This window comes from Olea europaea, chromosome 13, assembly GCF_002742605.1.
Source record: "Olea europaea var. sylvestris chromosome 13, O_europaea_v1, whole genome shotgun sequence".
Lineage (NCBI taxonomy): Eukaryota > Viridiplantae > Streptophyta > Magnoliopsida > Lamiales > Oleaceae > Olea > Olea europaea.
Window position 1 is genome coordinate 9,117,227 of NC_036249.1, and position 8,683 is coordinate 9,125,909.

Here is an 8,683-nt window from a genome sequence, read left to right on the forward strand (position 1 = left end):
AAAGCGGGCAAAAAAAAAAAAAAAAAAAGTCGCTCTGTGATGGGCAGAGCATTTATAAAAGGCATTGAAATTCATTCGGAAGATCCCTAAGATCATTTTCATGTTCAGTTTGTATACACCATCTAAACAGTGAGAAAGATAGCTTAGAAGAGCCTTAACTCGCAGCTAAACACTACATACAATCTTGAATGAGTGCATCAAGAACGGCAATGGCGGGAGGTTCGTTTTCGATCCAATTTACTCTGCATTGATCTAAATGTTATTTTGTTTATTGAAGCATGTTTAGATCGCTTAAGGTGACTTACATTTGGTATCAGAGCCTTCGTTTTGTCTTTGCCTTGTTTGTTCTCAGCCTGCACACATTTTGTTGAAAATTTTGGTTTTTGAATTAGTCATTTTTATAGAAACTGAGATTAGGAATCATTGGGAAATCGATTTCTGAGAATTTTGATATAAAATATGCGAAATTTGATGGTCAGAATCATGAGATATGATCGGATTTTTCATTCGGGTTGAAACAGGGTCGAAATGGGTTGAAACCGAGTCAGAATCATAAGATATGATCGGATTTTTCATTCGGGTTGAAACCGGGTCGAAATGGGTCAAAACAACCGGACGGGAGGTTGAAGACAACCTCTGAAAAAAACATAAAAAAAAAAAAAATGCCCCCAGGGCACATCTCCAAGTGGTAAAAGGGGAGGGTGGAGAAATCCAGCTTTGCTTGATGTTGCTGCGTCAAGAGTTCGAATCCTGAAATATGGATTTGGCTCTTGGGTAAGTGCAAGTGTACAAGCAGTCTTACACCCTGTACCCTTGGAGGCATAACCTGCGATTTACCTCCCTCACGATGCTCCAGAGTAGGGGTAGTGGGAGACCCTTAAGGTTAGGGTTTAACCTTTTTTTTTTTAAAAAAAACATAAAAAAAAATAGTAAACAATCTTTTCAAACTTGTTTTCAGGAAGACATGTCAAATTATGTTGACATGCAGTGGGCCTTCCTTGTCTATTACTAATTAAGGTACAAAAATTGTTTTTGTTTTAACCATTAGTTTTTAGCATGCGGGCCACGTGCATGAAATAAAGGCTGCCATTTATAATATAGAAATGGAATGTTTAATATTATTAATTCGGATTACTTTAATAAAATTTTGGACTTGCACAAGTGCCAGCCGAAAATTTTGAAATTGTATCTCTTTGTGGACCATGTGCTGGAAATTAATGAGAATTATTTGGTGATTTGTTTTCATATGTACTAAACTTATTTTGCCCCCATTTGACCCTCATTCTCCTTCTCTTTTTTTTTTTTCCTTATTTTTAACTATACAATTTTTCAAAAAATAATATTAAACGCAAATAAAAAAACTTTTCATTTTTTTCAACCACACATTTTTCAAAAAAATATTATTCCAACCATTAAAATTTGACAAGAATGGGGTCAAGCGGTTGTTTTATTGTTTTGTATGTATAATTTTTATTGTTTTGTTATATATATAATATTGAGTTAAATAATTTAGTACATTAAAATTTAATTGTGTTCATATTGCTTATGGTTTTGTGCAATTTATATGAGCATATTTTTGTGAATTAAATTAAAAGTTGAGTGACCATATAATTTAATTAATTGGGGAGTAGTCACATCATCCTTAATTGTACAAAATTATATATTAAATGTATAGGATCACATATTGAATAAAGACATTAATTGTGGTTAATCATATTTAATATAATGAATATTATCCCACAAGAATTTTATTATATATCTATGATTAATTAAAATAAAATATCAAACTATATTCTCTAATTTGCCCCCAAGGATTAGAAACGGGAACATAATTTGATAGTTTTATTGTGAAGTAAAAATGAATCTAATTGAATTAGAACTTTAGCCCACATGCAAGTCTTATGTCACTAGATTCATATTTTGCATGATTTTATACTGGTAAAATATGTCTTATGTTATGTTAGCTTCAAATTTTGTAAAATGAGCATGAATGTTTGATTTATTGCAGCAAGTCAACCTGTTAATTTCTCTAATATGAAAAGTGATTTTCCCGAGCTGAAAGGGGATTGTTATAAGACCTGGAAGGAGAGAATTCTCCATCACTTGGGATGGATGGACATAGATTACGCCATAAGGAAGGAAGAGCCCCCTACAGTAACCGCTACCAGCACTCCAGAGGCAGTTCAACTTTATGAAAAGTGGGAGCGATCTAATCGTATTTCCGTTATGTTCATAAAGACGAAAATATCTGATGGTGGTAGGGGCTCTATCGAGTAGTGTGACAAAGTCCAAGATTTGCTTAAGGCCGTTAACAAGCAATTCGTCACTTCAGATAAAGCGATGGCCAACACTCTCATTATGCAGTTTTCATCCTTGAAGCTCATCGACATTAAGGTTGTGCGTGATCATATCATGTGCATGAGAGATATGGCAACCCAACTCAAGAAATTGGAAGTTGAGATGTCCGAATCATTCCTGATTCACTATATCCTTTGTACTTTGCCTCAACAATATAGCCCATTCAAGATCTCCTATAACACACATAAAGATAAATGGTCCATTAATGAGTTGCTGACCATGTGTGTTCAGGAAGAGGGCACACTACTTATAGAGGAAGGTAAAAAGGAAAAGATGTATTTGACAACTCCAGGAAAGAAAAAGAAAGATCGGGCCATGGACAAGGGGAATGGAAAAATACATCCTCAAAATGACATTAAGAAGGAGATTGTGTGCTTCTTTTGCAAGAAGAAGCGGCACGTTAAAAAGCAATGCTCCAAGTTCATGAAGTGGCTTGACAAAAAGGATACTCAACTCTCACATGTTTGTTATGAATCCAATATGATTGATATTAATCATAACACATGGTGGATTGATTCTGGTTCTACGATCTATGTGACCAATTCATTGCAGGACTTGGGGTACTTAGTACGCTAGATTTTACGGACTTTGGGACTTGTATAGACTGCATTAAGGGAAAGCAGACTAACAAGTCGAAAAAGGGTGCCAAGAGAAGCTCTGAATTATTGAAAATCATATACACGGATATTTGTAGTCCAGACATGGATGCATACCGCGATAAATACTTCATCTCTTTTATAGATGATTACTCGCGATACATGTATCTCTACTCTTAACAGTAAAAATGAAGTACTAGGTGCTTTTAAGGTATTTAAAGCTAAAGTAGAGAAACATTAATGCGGTAAAATAATTAAGATAGTGAGATCCGATAGAGGTAGAGAATAATCTAATTAAAAAATCAGACTCTAATTATAAGTCAATTATAACGAGAGGAACTATGATATTGACATGATGCGTGACAGCATTTCTACAAAATTGGGAAGAACTTTGTTCTCAATTAATTGGAGAAGTTTAACGAATAATAGTGTTAAAGAATTTGTTGACATCATAACTAACACTTATTAAAATATTGTGATTTTTAATCACTAAGATTAACAAGACATTGTCTTGATTGTATACTCTAAAAATCAAGCTAACAATTCTAAATCTGAGCAGTAATTTCACAAACTTCAGATTACTAACACCATGCAATCATCTAGTATATGTAACAAACCTATTAGATATAAACAATATTTAGATGATCAACGTGGAGGATGATGTGGCCTCATTTATCACACTAATTAATTTTCAGAAATATAGGGAATTCAGTCCCTATTTTAACTAATTGTTTTTAAAGAAAGAGAACACACGTCATATATGATTGAATTGAAGATTTTTTTTTTGGTTCTTTATTACATATCCATTTGAATTTTTAATTTCGCTTCATTATTAATCTAGTGATGATCAAACTAGTCATGCCAAATAATAAAGTCGAATTGAACTTCTTGTTCAGTATAAATATAATTCAATTATTTAGAGGGTGTTTGAGCCGCATTTTAAGAAAAATGCATTTTAGAATAGTAGAATGATGAGAAATGTGTGGTTGAAAGATAAGAAATTTTTTTAAATTTACGTGTAATATTATTTTATGAAGAATGTGTGGTTAAAAAAAACATGCATTTTTGAAAAAATAAGAATCAAACAAAGCATTAATTACAAAAAATATGATTAAACATTATATAATCATATAATGATCAATGTCCACATGAAATAAGTCGTATATTTTTCTTCAGAGATAAACGCAAATTCATAAATTATACATGATATATTCTTCAAAACATGTGCTACTTTAAGAGTACGTTATATTTTATTTTCGCTTCTTTAGGAGCAACATCAATATTTTTCTGAAAATATTGGAATCGTAGTGTCATACTTCAGGAGCAATAATATATTATTATTAAAATAATAAATTATATAAGAATTTACTCTTTAGGAGGAAAAACATAATTTAGGTTAGATTGTATTTAATTATGCTCTTCGAGAGTAAGTGAAATGTAACAAAAATATTTGTCAATAATAGTGTGTTGCTTCATGAGCAATAATATTCTTTTAGAACAATGTTGTGCTACTAAAGGAGCACCAATAAATTATTATTTAAAAAGATTAAATCTTCACGAGTATGATTTCTAGACAAATATCAATATTTGAAAAGTTGTACTTCTTCAAAAGTACTTTATGTTTTACTATTACTTCTTCAGCAGCAATAAACCAATATCTTTATTTGAAATATAAAAAATTGAAATTCATGCTTTTCATAGCAATATGTCAGTATTATTTTGGAATATTGAAAATTATGATTCATATTCATCCAGACCAAATAATATTTTTTGGAAATGTTAAAAAATATAGTTCATATTCTTCAGAAACAAGTAATATTCTTCAAAAATATTATTTATAACGTTGTGTTACTTAAAAAGCAACTACAAAGTATTTATAATAGATAGATTTACGATTAATATTCTAAACTTTATAATAGAACATCAAAAATTATATAATTAAGCTACAGACACAATTTTTTTTAGTAATCATCATAAATGTATATGTTCTACAATGAAACGTTGAAATAACGGTGAATATGTAAAAAAAAAAAGGGTAATTGGCACAAAACGTCCTTACCTTTTAAGTCTATTGTGGAAAACGTCCCTACCTTTCATTTTTTGGCATTTTTACCCTCATTTCAACCTTTCTTTGCGTTGGACGTCCTTCCGTCCATATTCCGTTAGTTTTTCCGTTAATTAAAGGGTAATTGGCACAAAACGTCTCTACCTTTCAAGTCTGTTGTGGAAAACGTCCCTACCTTTCATTTTTTGGCATTTTTGCCCTCATTTCAACCTTTCTTTGCGCTGGACGTCCTTCCGTCCATATTTATGGTTGTGTTGTGTCGGAGGACGGTGATGTTGATTTGGTGGTGATGAAGCCATGCATCCTACATTTTCTCCTTCTTTCTATTCAACCAATTGGGAGTGGTGGACGTGGTTTTGATGGTTGTGGTAGCAAGGTGGTGGTGGTCGTGGAACTTGTGGCGATGGTTGTGGGTGTGGGTGTAGATGTTGGTGGTGTGATCACCGATTGTTTTTGTGTGGAAGTGTATTGGTGCGATATTTAGGTGTTTGTTGGTTTTTGGAATGGTGGTGGATGCCGTGGTAGTGCCGAGAGGTAGCGATGACAATTGGGTGGCCTGCTTGGCTTAGTGTTGTGGCTGCTGTTGAGGTATTTTAGTTAGGTTTGTTGCAAGTTTGGAGTGGTGGTGGTTTTCATGTTGGTGGTGGTGGTGTTGGCAGTGGTTGTGATGGTGTTGTGGTGGGGTAGGGTGATGTTTGTGACCAAATATTGTAGTGGATCGGGATCAAGCATTTGGTGTCTGTGACCAACTATTTGGTTCCCTATAACTAACTATTAATCTGTAACCTTAAAATTTGATTAGCTGTGACATAAAAAAGTAACTTGTGACCATCAAATCTGAAAATATGTGACTTGCGACATATAATTTTTTGGATTTGTAAATTGTGGCCTTAAAATTCAAACGTTTGTGACTTAAAAAAGTAATTCGTGACCATCAAATTTGAAAATATGTTAAATGTGACCTATAATTTTTTGGATTTGTAACCAATTATATAAATTGTGATCTGTAAAATTTTCGATTTGTGACCTTAACAAAATTTGTGACCAATTAATTTGATTAATATATGACCAATAAATAAAGTGTAACCTATAATTATATTCCTTCGACCATTAATTGTATAAATGTGACCTCATTGTATTTAATTAATAAATATTTTTAATTAATTAGCTAAAACCATATTTTTGCATTAGTTAAACTTAAAACCTGATTTTTGAATTGTGCATAGTTAAAATATGATTTGTGAATTTTTTCCTTTTTTTAATTCATTCTATTCGGTGCATGCTTAGGAAAGAAAACAAACTTTCTTAATAAAAAAAAAAAGTAAGTCCAAATCCAATTCTCTGGTCAAAACAACCCTCAAAAAAAGCCCAAATCCAATTCTCTCCATTTGTTCTCTCGCTACTTTGAATTGCTCATAATCTCTTGTCAGTCGCTTGTAGTCTTACTGTAGTCAACGGTTACTTCTTTGTATTACGTGATTGTATTCAAATAATTCATCTGCTACTTTTGGCAAAAACAAAATGATTCGACTATGTGAATATTATTCGGTAGATTTTGATGTAGTAGATATCTTGAAATTTGATGATCATCTTGATGCATATATTCTTGACGTGCACATTGATGGAAATTTTGGAGGATTACAAGGTTTTAATGAACTTATAAAGAAGTTGCGAAAAATAAACATCAAGTGTATTCATTAGCATACAAGCTTGTGATATTGACCTTAATTCCTTCCCTGGCTACTATTAAAATTGAATCGGATGATCAGTGATTGAATGATAGTTTGATTGTACATATTGAAAATGATATATTTGAAGATATTGAAAATGATGTAATTATAGAACATTATCAAAGTATGAGAATGCATAGAAAATAATTATAATAATATATCGCATGCTTTAATTTTTTCACAAATTTTTTTGCAAGTTTAATTGTGCCCTAACTCAAAATGCCTACGTTTGCCACTGCATGATGTTTACTATAAATCTAACAATATGTATGGACTACAATATTATTTTGTATGTTATGACTATCTACAATACTCGCTTTTGTTTCATCAAGGTGAAACTAGTTGGCACCTTGGTGCTCAAACAGTCGATAAAAAACAACAATATTGCCTGAATTAAGCTCTTTTTTGTACACATCAATTTGTTTCAATTGAAGGAATAATTGCAAATGAAGCAGTGATATCTTTTTGATAAGTTGTTTTCATTATGTTGTTGTGTCTGTAGATTTTTGTTTCTCATAATTTGTTTAAATGTTGTATTAAGATTTTAGACATCTAGATTATGTTAATCTGACTTAATTATGAGCCGAACCTTATCAAGTTCTAGTTGATATTATATAGATTAGTGAGAGTATAGGTGAGAAAGTTGGTCGAAGTGTTGTCTCGCCTTAGTCATATATTGGCANTCTTTTTCCTATTAATTTGCAAAACGATGACAACCCTACTGCCATGCACGTTCATGAAAATATTGGTACTAAACAATGTGTTGTGAATGAAGAGTCTTCTATTGTGGCATCGAAGATTGGGACACATCTCCATTAATAGAATTAAAAGGTTAGTGAATGATGGGGTACTTAGTACTCTAGATTTTACATACTTTGGGACTTGTATAGACTACATTGAGGGAAAGTATACTAACAAGTCGAAAAAGGGTGCCAAGAGAAGCTTTGAATTATTGAAAATCATACACACAAATATTTGTAGTCCAGACATGGATGCATACCGTGATAAATACTTCATCTCTTTTATAGATGATTACTCACAATACATGTATCTCTACTCGCTTAACAGTAAAAATGAAGTGCTAGATGCTTTTAAGGTATTTAAAGTTGAAGTGGAGAAACAAAGCGATAAACAAATTAAGATAGTGAGATCCGGTAGAGGTGGAGAATAATCTGATGAAAAAATTAGGCTCTAATCATAAGCCAATTATAACGAGAGGAACTATGATATTGACATCATGCGTGATAGCATTTCTACAAAATTGGGAAGAACTTTGTTCGTAATTAATTGGGGAAGTTTAACGAATAATAGTGTTAAACAATTTGTCGACATCCTAATTAACACTTATTAAAATATTGAGATTTATAATCACTAACGTTAACAAGACATTGTCTTGATTGTATACTCTAAAAATCAAGCTCACAATTTTAAATTTGAGCAACAATTTCACAAACTTCAGATTACTAACACCATGCAATCATCTAGTATATGTAACAAATCTATTAGATATAAACAATATTTAGATGATCAACGTGGAGGATGATGTGGTCCCATTTATCACATTAATTAATTTTCAAAAATACAGGGAATTCAGTCCCTATTTTAACTAGTTGTTAATGAAAGAGAATAGACGTCATATATGATTGAATTGAAGAATCTTTTGGTTCTTTATTGCATATCCATTTGAATTTTTAATTTCGCATCATTATTAATCTAGTGATGATCAAACTGGTCATGCCAAATAATAAAGTCGAATTGAACTTCTTGTTCAGTATAAATATAATTCAATTATTTAGAGGGTGTTTTGAGCCCCATTTTTATGAAAATGCATTTTAGAATAGTAGAATGATGAGAAATGTGTGGTTAAAAAATAAGGAAATTTTTTTAATTTACGTGTAATATTATTTTATGAAGAATGTGTGATTAAAAAAAAA

The 8,683-nt window shown here is 31.7% G+C and overlaps 1 pseudogene; it reads left to right on the forward strand.

Annotated features, from left to right (window-relative positions):
- Positions 1–2,340: 2,340 nt before the first annotated feature.
- Positions 2,341–8,683, forward strand: part of LOC111408419 — an 11,185-nt pseudogene continuing 4,842 nt past the window's right edge.